This window comes from Abramis brama, assembly GCF_963993115.1.
Source record: "Abramis brama genome assembly, chromosome: 10".
Taxonomy (NCBI): domain Eukaryota; kingdom Metazoa; phylum Chordata; class Actinopteri; order Cypriniformes; family Leuciscidae; genus Abramis; species Abramis brama.
This window is the reverse complement of record NC_139972.1, coordinates 28,552,800-28,566,281: the sequence shown is the minus strand read 5'-3', so window position 1 is coordinate 28,566,281 and position 13,482 is coordinate 28,552,800. Positions and strand designations below refer to the sequence as shown.

General features: G+C 37.8%; 1 protein-coding gene across 5 annotated transcripts in view; it reads right to left on the bottom strand.

Moving 5' to 3' along the window:
• Nucleotides 1–13,482, bottom strand: part of LOC311091109 (uncharacterized protein) — a 156,075-nt gene that overhangs the window by 70,497 nt on the left and 72,096 nt on the right. The window contains exon 6 of one of the 5 annotated variants that reach the window (XM_084126868.1): nt 631–2,186. The exons of the other annotated variants lie outside the window; for them this stretch is intronic. The gene's annotated coding sequence lies outside the window, so the exon portion shown is untranslated. Of the gene's footprint in view, nt 1–630; nt 2,187–13,482 lie in introns of those variants that run through there. 5 annotated transcript variants of the gene reach the window in all.

Genomic DNA, 13,482 nt, shown 5'->3' with positions numbered 1-13,482 from the left:
TATATATATAATTCAGACCAAACTGTAGCCCCATCCAATTTGACGATATCTTGAGCAGCCTGGGGACCGTGTTGAATGTTTGCCAGCACCTTCCTGCTGTCAGCGATCAGTCTGGACCGCTGCCTGTCTATGGAGCGAATTATGTGCCATAATTAAACAAATATGGCGTTATTTTCCTGTCAAATGTCGAGAGCGCATTATTGTAGCTCGAAAGTACATTAATATAATGTGCGAGCGCGAATCTCTCTGCTTGCGCGCGGAATATAATGTGCGAGCGCGAATCTCTCTGCTTGCGAGCGGAATATAATGTGCCGAGTGCGAATCTCTCTGCTCGCGCGCAAGAACTGAGCGCGCGCTCTCTGATACATGCTGCTCTTGTAAGAATTTTCTCTGGGCTCGCTCAGAGAATATGCCTGCACTTAAAACGTGTTCAATCGCGAATCTCTCCTCTTCGCTTAAAGTAAGCGTGTATGTGCTTAGACTGTGTCCCGTGCGTTCGCGCATGCCTAAGTACTCTTCTCTTCAAGTTCTTTTTTTTTATTTATTTTTTTTATTAATGCCAAGGTATCAAAAATATAACTTGCATAGCAAAAATGTACAAATTACATACAACAGAATAAAGAAAGCAAAGCATCATATACATACATACATACATACATACATAGCCTACATACATACACACACACATATACATATATATGTGTATATACATGGTTACAAGGGTAAGAAAAAAACCTAAGGTTCCAAAGTTTTCAATGCTATTGTGGTGGGATGTACCGAGTTTCGTTTTTAATTAATTTATTGCTCGTAGGTAATGTAGTAATTAATTTATTGCTCGTAGGTAATGTAGTGTCCAATTATATTCCGTGAGGGAGCGTATAAAAAGGGATTCGAATGCACCATTTGTGTGTGTGTGTGGTCACCGCCTGTGTAGTCTCGCGTAGCCAGACCTTCAGACTGACGGCAGAAGGTCTGGACTCTATCGCAGCTTTTCTTGGCCAAGAGGACGTTTGACTGACATATAACGCAACCAATCACAGTTCGTTTTGTTCCGCGTCATGTTTAGGGGCGTGCCAATATAATATCGATGTCCCTACAATAACAGACCGGCGTGCATTTAATAAATTATTCATTCAAGAACGTTGTACAAGTTTACTGCAACAATGGAGCCGCAAACTTCACATACTTTTGAAAATCCAGCGTTTAGTTGATCCTGGTAAGCGCTCATTTGTCTCAGTTGTAAACACAACGGCTTTCTTCTTCCACGAGGGGTTTTGGCGTCACGGCATTTGTTTCCAGACGGACCGTTAAAGAACGCGACACACACGTCTCGCGGACATCCTGTAGAATTCAACCAATCAGGTCGCGACTTCGAAACTCCTGAAGTGTTTCCAGAAAAGTGTGCCATATGCATCAGACGTTTAGCCAACGTTCCGTGGGCGTGACGTCTGAGGCTGAGACTACCGCCTGTGCGTCATTGCCGAGGACCAACCATTCCAGTTTGTTTAATCCCTTCCGCTTGAGGTATGTGTTTGGCTAACTAGTTAGCACATAGATTTGTGACTTTGTGTAACAGTCATTTGGTTTATAGCATTATGGCGGATGGTTCGTTGCTGGGGGTTGTTGGCGGCGGCTGTTCATATGCCCCTCCTGCATTCCCGTGCTTTTGTTGGCATGGCGATAGTCTTCTGTGTGCGTGACTTGGATTTGCAACCCGCTATGAAATGAAGGTAACGTTACGTGTAACTACCACTACTGCGCAACGTTCATTCATAGTTATGTTGGGAGTATTTTTATGTTTAAATTCTGACAGGATTCAGTTCTACCAGAAAGACTCGGGAGAATTAATACTGTGACAATAAACATTTATTTAAGAGCTCAGCAAACAATCAAATTCTTTGGCGTAGGCCCCGTCCGTAACTCGCATTCCGAGGGTACGGAATCTGCATATCCTGCCTGAAGACGAAGGCAGGGGCGCAGCTCACCCCCTGCGAAGTAAGGAAGGGGGCCATCTGGTGGTGGTGGGGTGGAAGGAGGAGAGGACATCCTGGCATCTTCAGGGTAGAGGGGAGAGCCCGTCTGGAGGTGATGGAGGGGAGGACCCAGCATAGAATGTTAGGGAGATGAAGGAAAAGTCCCGTCTTGGTGGTGGATGGGGAGGATGGAGGTGGTTGAAGCGACAGCATCTGCGAACTCAGACATGAGTAAGTACCACCCTTTTATACTGGCTATAAGGATATGATTGGATAGGAGAGAAGGTAATACATGATGCGAACGATTGAGTCTTCCTGGCAGAACTTGCGCTAGCTTCATTTCTTGGATACCATGTGTTCCGTGAGGCCTGCAGGGCAACACTATTTGATGCTTCTGCTTTGTCGATCCAGGTTTCTCCTGGACAACTCGCTCATTAGCGTGTGTGCGCATTAGCGTGTGTTTGTGTTTTGCTTTCTTTGCTTTTTGTACATTTACTTTATTGTTCTTCAGTGCGATTGCTGTATCTCTTTTGTTTGTGTCGTCTACCCTGATTTCTCCTGTGACAAACTTGCTCATCAGCCCGTGTGCGCTCGGTTCATGTGTATTGTGACACCTGCTTTCCTGCATATTGTTTATGTGATCGCTGGGTTGCTGGTGAAGTATGAAAGTTTTGGTGCACAATTCTTAACCTCAGCATGGTTTGATGCATGATTCTCTGGTTTATTAATTAAATGTTTTGCATCTGTAACCTTTACTTCTGTAACCTTTATTATTTGTTGTTGTTGTTGTTGTTGTTGTTGTTGTTCTGTCACAGAGTGCTGTGTGTTCATGCTTGACCTTATTGGGGTGCGTGAGTTGTGGTGAGACCTGTGCACAGGGTGGTATAGGAGTCTTTTAATTTTTTAAGATTACTGCTTGATGATTGCAATAAAACTTTTGTATCTTTTGGTATCCACGTCTCAGGCCATTCTTTAGATAACCACGTTCCTGTGTCCTTTGTAGGTGGTTAAATTCATTAATATTTATATCTCCCTGTTTAACAGGGTGGTGTTGTTGGCTATATCGTATGGAGGTTGCTTGCTCTCACATCAATGCAGCGTCCTGCTACACTATGACTGTTAGCTAGCGTCTAACAGCCTAAATTATGTTTAACAGATAACGTTATACGTTTTTTTTTTTTCAGCTAACGTTAACGTCATGTACTTGTGTTGTTATAGTATCAAATAAAGACAGGCTGACAGGGGAAATCAGCATTAGGGCCTGGTTACAGGTCGATGAGGAAGAATGAACCACCACCAGTGTTGGGCAAGTTACTTCGAAACTGTAATGCGTTATTTATTACTTGTTACTGTCATTTCAAAGTAATTCGTTACATTACAATATTACTGTATTTAAAATGTAAGGCATTACACTACTATTGCATTACTTTTAAGTTACTCTCACCAAAATAACTGCAAATATGGATTTGGCAATCTAAATGTAGCTTATGATGTTCAATTAGCTCATTACACATCCAGTAGAAGGTGATGTGGTATCCGACTGAGCTTGGACCCATAAGAAATTTTACCATGATGTACTATAGTACATACCATGGTATACCATAGTAGTACCATGGTATACCATAGTAGTACCATGGTACCTTACATATAACCATGGTACATACTATATAGTACTTCAGATATTATCATGGTACCATGGTACATTGCATGGTACTGTAGATGTTACTATGGTACATAGTATGGTACCTCAGATTTACCATGGTACCTACCATGGTACATACCATAGTACCTCAGATATAACCATGGTACATACTTTATAGTACTTCAGATATTATCATGGTACCATGATGATAATATCTGAAGTACTATACTGTACAGTATGTTACTATGGTACATAGTATGGTACCTCAGATTTACCATGGTACATGCCCTAGTACCTCAGATATAACCATGGTACATTCTGCCGTACATATTACCATGGTACATACTACCTCAGATATAACCATGGTACCTCAAATATTACCATGGTACTTTGCATGGACGCATGGTACAGACATCTTTTTACTTTAAGCCCGGGGTAAACTTTAGGCTTAAACTTTAGCAAAAATAAAAATAACTAATGAATAATAACTAAGCCAAATATTTTTATTTTTATTATTATTGTGAGTGACTGCAGTAGTGTGGGCATAGGCCATTTGGTCTATGAACGAGTCATAGATCTCCAAAATCAGTTTTAAATGTATAATTTAATATTAATGAGATTTTTATTTAAGTAATGTTCTAATTCTAGATGTTTGTAAATGCTGCATGATTTTGATGTGGTTTAATCAATGGCCGTGCGCGTGAACTTTGAACATTCATGTCGCTTTCAAACACTGGAGCGGCCGCGGCGCAGAGTTGCCATGGAAACGGCGCTGGACCACTGCGACTGGTAAGCAGGAAACTCCCTCTCTCGCTGTTGAGAATGTACTATCCGCTGCAGGCTCACTCATCTCTGCTCTGTCTGATTAACGTACAGGAAGTGAAACATTTTGCGCGGACGTTTCTCCTCTGCTGATCTCGCGGTGATTTTGGCGAATTTGTATGAAGAAAAAAAAAAACTACCACTTTATTCCAGGTTAACTAACAATGCTAATGCGCGTTACTGACATTTGTACCGAGTAAAATATTAAATTTTCCCCCCCTGTAATGCCTTACATTACCGCGTTACAGCAAAAAGCAATGCATTACAGTAATTAATTACTTTTGTAACGCGTTACTCCCAACACTGTTAACAATAATATTAAACACGAGCACGGCATATCTATCATTCATTTTAATAGCAGAAGTCTGTATTCTAATTTCCAGAGTATAAGGGAATATTTAGGACAGTTCAAGAAACCCTTTAATATTATAGCCATTTCTGAAACGTGGATTAATGCCGATAGGGGCATGGATTTTGAGTTGCAGGGATATGAATTTAATTACGTGAATAGAGAGAGTAGCTGTGGAGGGGGAGTGGCGCTTTTTGTTGACAAAGGTATCATTTATAAAGTTGTTGATAACATGGCAGTATTCATTGATGATATAATGGAGTTTATCAAAATAGAATTATGTATGGAAAAAACGAAGAATGTCTTAGTTAGTTGTGTATATAGGAAACCAGGATCTAACATTAAAATATTTATAGAAAAAATGGAAATGTATAAAATAAAATCATAAAATCAGCTATATCTGTGGGGATTTTAATATTGATTTATTAAACCCCAACAATCACAAATTGACGGAAGAGACATTGAAACATTGTATAGTTTGAGTCTTTTTCCAACAATCACTAAACCAACTAGAATTACAGGTAATGGTGCCACTCTGATAGATAATACCCACTGAGCAAGCGACGTCTGTGGACGTACAAAACAGGTTGATATCAAGTCCGCCCGTCCAGGCCATGATCTGAACGTCCATTGACAGCCAGAATTAGTCGATTAATGACACTGAGTAATTTTGTCCAATCTGGCCATAATCTAAACGTCTACTGACAGCCAGAACTAGTTCAGAAAAGACGTTCATACTGGCTATAATCTGGACGTCCGTTGACATCCAGAAACAGTCCATAAATGACGTGAATAAAGATGTCCAATCCAGCCATAATCTAAACGTCCACTGACAGCCAGAACTAGTTCAGAAAAGACGTTCATACTGACTATAATCTGGACGTCCGTTGACATCCAGAAACAGTCCATAAATGACGTGAATAAAGATGTCCAATCCAGCCATAATCTAAACGTCCACTGACAGCCAGAACTAGTTCAGAAAAGACGTTCATACTGGCTATAATCTGGACGTCCGTTGACATCCAGAAACAGTCCATAAATGACGTGAATAAAGATGTCCAATCCAGCCATAATCTAAACGTCCACTAACAGCCAGAACTAGTTCAGAAAAGACGTTCATACTGGCTATAATCTGGACGTCCGTTGACATCCAGAAACAGTCCATAAATGACGTGAATAAAGATGTCCAATCCAGCCATAATCTAAACGTCCACTGACAGCCAGAACTAGTTCAGAAAAGACGTTCATACAGACTATAATCTGGACGTCCTTTGACATCCAGAAACAGTCCATAAATGACGTGAATAAAGATGTCCAATCCAGCCATAATCTAAACGTCCACTGACAGCCAGAACTAGTTCAGAAAAGACGTTCATACTGGCTATAATCTGAACGTCCGTTGACATCCAGAAACAGTCCATAAATGACGTGAATAAAGATGTCCAATCCAGCCATAATCTAAACGTCCACTGACAGCCAGAACTAGTTCAGAAAAGACGTTCATACTGGCTATAATCTGGACGTCCTTTGACATCCAGAAACAGTCCATAAATGACGTGAATAAAGATGTCCAATCCAGCCATAATCTAAACGTCCACTGACAGCCAGAACTAGTTCAGAAAAGACGTTCATACAGACTATAATCTGGACGTCCGTTGACATCCAGAAACAGTCCATAAATGACGTGAATAAAGATGTCCAATCCAGCCATAATCTAAACGTCCACTAACAGCCAGAACTAGTTCAGAAAAGACGTTCATACTGGCTATAATCTGGACGTCCGTTGACATCCAGAAACAGTCCATAAATGACGTGAATAAAGATGTCCAATCCAGCCATAATCTAAACGTCCACTGACAGCCAGAACTAGTTCAGAAAAGACGTTCATACAGACTATAATCTGGACGTCCTTTGACATCCAGAAACAGTCCATAAATGACGTGAATAAAGATGTCCAATCCAGCCATAATCTAAACGTCCACTGACAGCCAGAACTAGTTCAGAAAAGACGTTCATACTGGCTATAATCTGAACGTCCGTTGACATCCAGAAACAGTCCATAAATGACGTGAATAAAGATGTTCAATCCGGCCATAATCTAAACGTCCACTGACAGCCAGAACTAGTTCAGAAAAGACGTTCATACAGACTATAATCTGGACGTCCTTTGACATCCAGAAACAGTCCATAAATGACGTGAATAAAGATGTTCAATCCGGCCATAATCTAAACGTCCACTGACAGCCAGAACTAGTTCAGAAAAGACGTTCATACTGGCTATAATCTGGACGTCCGTTGACATCCAGAAACAGTCCATAAATGACGTGAATAATGATGTCCAATCCAGCCATAATCTAAACGTCCACTGACAGCCAGAACTAGTTCAGAACAAAATGACAAACAATATCTGTAAATTAATTAACTGACTGTTAATTTACAGACTATATCATTAACTGTTAAATTGATCTTGCTGGTCAGACACCAACAGGGTTCATGATGCACACATGATGCTTTTAAGTCCTCCTGGGAAGTTTGTATTCATGAGGTTTTACTATTTTACTATTTATGTTGAAATTAATTTATGAAGCCACTGTAAAATGTATCATTACATGTTATATTGTAATACTACTGTCATATTTTGTGCAGGCATTAGCTTACTTCATCGTAAATAGAAAAGCCTGACAATGTAACTGCTAAATACCAAAGTATTGTGGTATTACATGTTTCTCACTGACACACTCATAACTCTTCAAGATCGGGCTAAAAGAAAATCCCAAGCTTCCTACTCATATTTTCATCATTGTGGCGGCGTTCATGTATGTTCAATTTGTAAATACGATCTTTATGATACAGGTATGTTTTGAATGCATCAATAGCTCTAGTTTAGGGACAATCCATACAAACAATCTTTACTAAACAGACTGTCACAGTGAGAAGATTTTTGTCCTTTATCAATGCTAAAGGCCTAACCACTGCAGTTAACACCAAGCTGTTAAATAAAAGTCTGTAGGCAAGTCTTAAGGTTAGGGTTAGGGTTAACCTTAACCCTTAATTTCTAACCCAGACCCGGTTTCACAGACAGGGTTTAGATAAAGCCAGGATTTGTCCTTAGTTCAATTTGGGTATTTAATTATAGCTTTTAAAAATGTGCCTTAGAAAAAAAAAAACATTACTGGTGTGCATCTTGAGACAAAACAATGGCACTGCCATAAGATATGTCAGTTGCTTTCAGGTAATACTGCTCAAACATGCATTTTAGTCTGGGACTACAGGCTTAAGTCTTGCCTGTGAAAGTGTGAAACCCGGGGTATTATGTTGTAACTTGTATATAATTATGCCAATGTTACCAAAGTGTTGCGTTGGACAGAGGATTAACTCTAAACCAACAGGTTGTGTACCAGTGCCACACAGGGTGAAAAAGGATGTTGACATTATTAGGCATAAGAGTGTTTCTAAAGGAAAGGTCAAGAATTTGTGAAAGTGTAAAAGGGTCATTATGGGTCACATGAATGTAACTGTCACCACCATGATACCAATTCATTAGATTTTCATATAGATCTTACAGAATTGTATATGAATATATGCAGTGTTTGCTCTGTTTAATACACTGTTTGCTCTATTAAATTGCGCTTTATAAGAACAGTGGTAAATACATATTATATATGGTCAGTTACTGTAAGTTCTTACAGTATTTTTAATCTTTAATTTTTAATCTTTAATTTTTAATCATGCACTGCAATGAAAAAAACATATATATATATATATATATATATATATATATATATATATTCATATTTTCCTGTAATTGCAATGTTGCCACACTATTGGCTGTCTCTCCTAGCTGTTTTGAGCATGATTGGTTATTCTCTGTTTATTCTGACTGTCATCCAGGAATCTAGCCAATGACAACTAAGCGCGCCTTTATGAGTCAAGTTTGAATAAACGTCAGTTGAGCGAGTCGGTGTTTGCTTTGCTGCTGCGCGGGATCTTCAATATTAGCCTATTCTGTGGGTTTTACATCGTTTAAAACATGGATTACTTTACATCGGACTGCTAAATGTTTTGAGCGAGTTGCTGGGTGTTGCTGGGTGTAAATGAAGAACAAACAAGGAAATGGACAAAGAATTTTAACAACGGACATATTGCAATCTACGGAAGGTAAATAACTTTATTTTATACAAATTCTGCTACATCAAGATATAGTGTATTAAAGTGAGAATCTAAACGCGATTAGAGCAATATTATTAGTGCATACGGTATTCCCAATGTATTAATGTTATGTGCTGCTAGGATGTGTAACGTTAACTTGTCTAACTTTATGATAAAAAATAAATGCTTTACAACGAGTGAACTGAGAATATTGTATCTTAGACAGAAAGGAACTGTCACAGTCTTACTATAAGAATCTCCAAACTAGGCTTTTGAATATTGTTGATCGCGGGATGGCTAACCGATCAGTTAAATTAACGAGTCGTAATAATATGTTTTGGAGCTGGTGAGTCAATTTTGCAAGCTTTTGCAAATGTCTCCGTTAGTAAGTAAAACAAATAACTAATATTGATGTGTATGTGTGTGTTTCCTTCATGATCCAGGCATTTTGGGAATAAATATTATCCAGCCACACGATGTTCAGATGCGGTGAGTATTGTCATAAAATACACGTGAAATAGAGGCAGAACATGTAAACTCTGCTCAAATGCACTGGTTCAAACCCTCCAGACAAGCTTTATCTTCTTGAGTTTACAGGCCTAGCTGACCCAAAAATAAATGTCTTTCAAAATGAAAGTATTTTTTTCAAACCTCTATAACTTACTTTTGTGAAACACAAGAATTTTGGGAATAAAACAACTAGGCCTATATTCATTGTATGACAAAAATAAAAGGCATTTTTCAAGATATCTTAATTATGGTTCTACACAAGAAATTGATAAAATTTAAAATTTTAAAAATTAAACTCATAAAATTTCAACACCAGGGTGAGTAAGCTAACTCTATTTTTTTTTTTTTTTTTTTTGGATGAGCTGTTCTTTTAAAGGATTAGTTTACCTCAAAGTTAAAAATTGTGTCATCATTTACTCACCCTCAAGTTGTTTCAAATCTGTATGAATTTCTTTCTTTCTTTCTTCTGCTGAACACAAAGAAAGATATTTTGAAGAATGTCTGTAACTTGGGTCCCATTGACTTCCATAGTATTTTTTTTTCCTACTATGGAAGTCAATGGGACCCAAGTCTGTCTGTTTACCGACATTCTTCAAAATATCTTTCTTTGTGTACAGCAGAAGAAAGAAATTCATACAGGTTTAAATCAACTTGGGTGAGTAAATGATGACAATTTTCAACTTTGAGGTGAACTAATCATTTAAGGACATTTGCTAAATTAACCATGTTTTATTTATTATAGTGTAGAAACCATGTTTTTATGGTGGATTTAATACAACAATTTATTAAGTAAGTATAGGAGCAGGCTTCACTGCATATATTAATAAAGTTTTAGAGTGCTGGCCTGGATAATTGTAATACGTAAAATAGGAAAGAGGCCACACTATGCATAAACTTATATTTGCAAAAATGCGTTTCGGCGCGTGCAAACTGATGAAGGCACACGCCGAAACGTGTTTTTGCAAATAAAAGTTTATGCATAGTGCGGCCTCTTTCCTATTTTACGTATTACAATAATTTATTACCATTTGGTTAGTGTCGCAAAACAGTGTTAATTTTTAGTAAGGGTTCTCCAGATTTATATAACACTTATGGAACATTAAAAAAATGGTCCTATGTTACCCGATCAATAATCCTATTAACACTCTTTTAAAAAAAAAAAAAATTTTTAGATCAAGCATTGGACTTACGGAGCAGAATAGGCACCAACAGAGAAACAAGTCCATCACTAGTAAGTATCCACTGCAGTGTCTGGTTACACTTTATTTCGATAGTCCACTTTAGAAATTTTACTAACTATAACTTTTCAACTACATGTCAACTAACTCTCATTAGAGTATTAGTAGGCTGTAGTAGACAGTCAATAGACTGGTAGGTTAAGTTTAGATGTTAGGAAATGGGTTAGGAGAATAAGTTGAGTTGTAGTTGCCAAGTAACTTATAGTCAGTAGAATGTCTGTTAGGGGACCAACAAAACAGAGTGTTAGCAAATATTAAGCAGACAGTCTACTAATACTCTAATGACAGATAGTTGACACGTAGTTGCAAAGTTACTTATAGTTAGTAGAATGTCTAAAGTGGACTATTGAAATAAAGTGTTACCCAGTATCTAAATCCGCAGTCAATTTTAAAGGCACAATGCACTCCGAAATTAAAAATCTGACTTTCTTTCCACAAATATATATTTTTTAATTATCCATTATTCTAAGCCAATATAATGCAAGTGCATATGCCAGAAACTTCATACAGCCTACTCACAGCTTGCTGTGTTGTTCACACAAGATGTTTTCTGCACTTATCATGTGAGCAATGCTCTTGGACTTTTTCGACCTTCAGCATTTTGGTGTCTATTCACTTGCATTATTTGACACACAAACACAAGAGATGGATAATATTTCTAAAAGTCTAGTTTATTTTTTCTAAAATATGTGTTTTCATCTGAAGAAAGAAAATCATATACCTTTCGGTCGGCATAAGGTAGATAAAATGAAGGGGGAATCAGTTTGCTCTCCTTTACCTAGTATTATTTATAAACCTTACATGTGATTTAATAAATGTACAATTAAAGGGGTGTTCCAAGCAAACATCTAAATCCCTTCACAAAGAGCCTTCCACAAAAGGGTTAGCAAAGGGGGACATGCATGCGATGGTAAATTAACTGAAGTAATTTTATCTTATAGTAATTTTATATTATATTTATGGTAATGTGACCTAGGATGGCAAGTTCCTGTGATTCATTTTAAAACTAGATATGGTGGAAGAGTTCCATTTAACATTTGTTTGGGTTTGCTATATTACACACATTTTCATCATACCGAAGTTCCATAGGTAAAACTTTTATTAATAGATGCGTTAATGTAACTACCTGCAGGGTTAAAAGAAAAGACGTCAAGAACACACAAACTTAAGGAACTTTTACTCAACAACAATGTACTAAAAACGGAAGAGTTCTTTCTTTGTTCAGATGACAACGTTATTAAAACGATTACCATTTGGACAGATCCACTGTGTTAATCTACATGTTCCTTCTTTTGGTGATGCACATTTTTCTATCAGACATAAGTTTTAGATACCAGACAAAACAGATGAAATGTGACCCATGCTAATTTATTCCCCCCTTTTACCTCTCTCTTTTATCTTTCTGTGGCCAGGATCCGTCATTCATCGGAACAGCTACCAAGAGAAGTGAGTATTCGTCCTCTACCTCCTTTGTCTCAATGTTATTTCAACACAATTGGTCTCCAAAGTACTATATGTATGTTTATATTAGGGGTGTAAGATTAAGAAAATGTCATAATTCGATACAATTGCGATTTTCGATTCAAAAACGATTCTCGATAAATAAAAAAAACGATTCACAGTATGTAAATGTAGTTACTTTTCCTATGTAGGTATTAGGGATGTGCATCTCCATAACTGAGGCTGATACGATGCGCATCTCGATGCATAGCCAACGATACAATACATTAATGATACATATAAGCAGCTGCCAGCTGGCAGCTACCAATGCAATGCAATACGATTCACTATTATTACGATCCGGTGCGATTCGATTTCGATTCAACGTATTGCAAAAATATGATGCTATGCAATTCAATATGGTATAGATAGTTAACTTTTATTTCTTTTGTTCAGACATAGGGCAAATCATAAAGTAGCTTAAGTGCCATCTGACTTTTAACACATGGCTCTCTCACAATCAAAAGTTTTGGTTTCCACAAAAAAAGCAGGTACTGTAGGCTAACTGACCAGAAAGCAGGTGCTGTTATTATGTGTTTCACGGGCCGTTTATCAGTTTGGACCAGTGCAGCGCGAGCCGATCTTGATCAAGCGACACTGTTACTACACGGCGCTAATAGATCCCCACTGAAGTAATAACATCGCTGCGAGATCTAGTGAGAAGCATTCATATTTCTCTGTTATTAACGGATCAAACAGCGCTGACGTAGAAACATTGTGCCATGAATGAACAATCCAGTGTCCACAGATCAGCAACATTCACCATGGATTTACTGTAGTAACACTAACTGTAACCATGGAAGTTTGGCAGGAATAGTAGGCTATAATGCTTTCAAGTTACATTACGTTGGTTTTATTTTTTTGACATAAATAAAATTACTGCCCTCAAATGTTAATCTGAACTAAAATAAACCTTTGTTTATAACTACAATATTACATTTCATTTTTTTCAAGGAGCTGTTTTACATGCTTCTAAGAGTCAATTATAGCTTCATCATTCCTCAAAGTAAAAAAAAAAAATCATACTTTATGATGTTAGGTTTAATACAAAAAAAAAGTTAAAAATATTAAAACAAGGAAATTTCTCTGGTATTTCTTTCTTTTTCCTGTATCGAAAACGTACCGAACCGTGACACAAGTGTGTCGTATTGAACCGAACCGAACCATGGATTTTGTGAACCGTTAACTTACACCCCTAATATGTGCGTGTGTGTGTGTGTGTATATGGGGCTGTTTAAACCTGGCCACTTGATGCGTTTTCTCAGATCGGATAGCTATCTGTTTTATCACAACAATTCC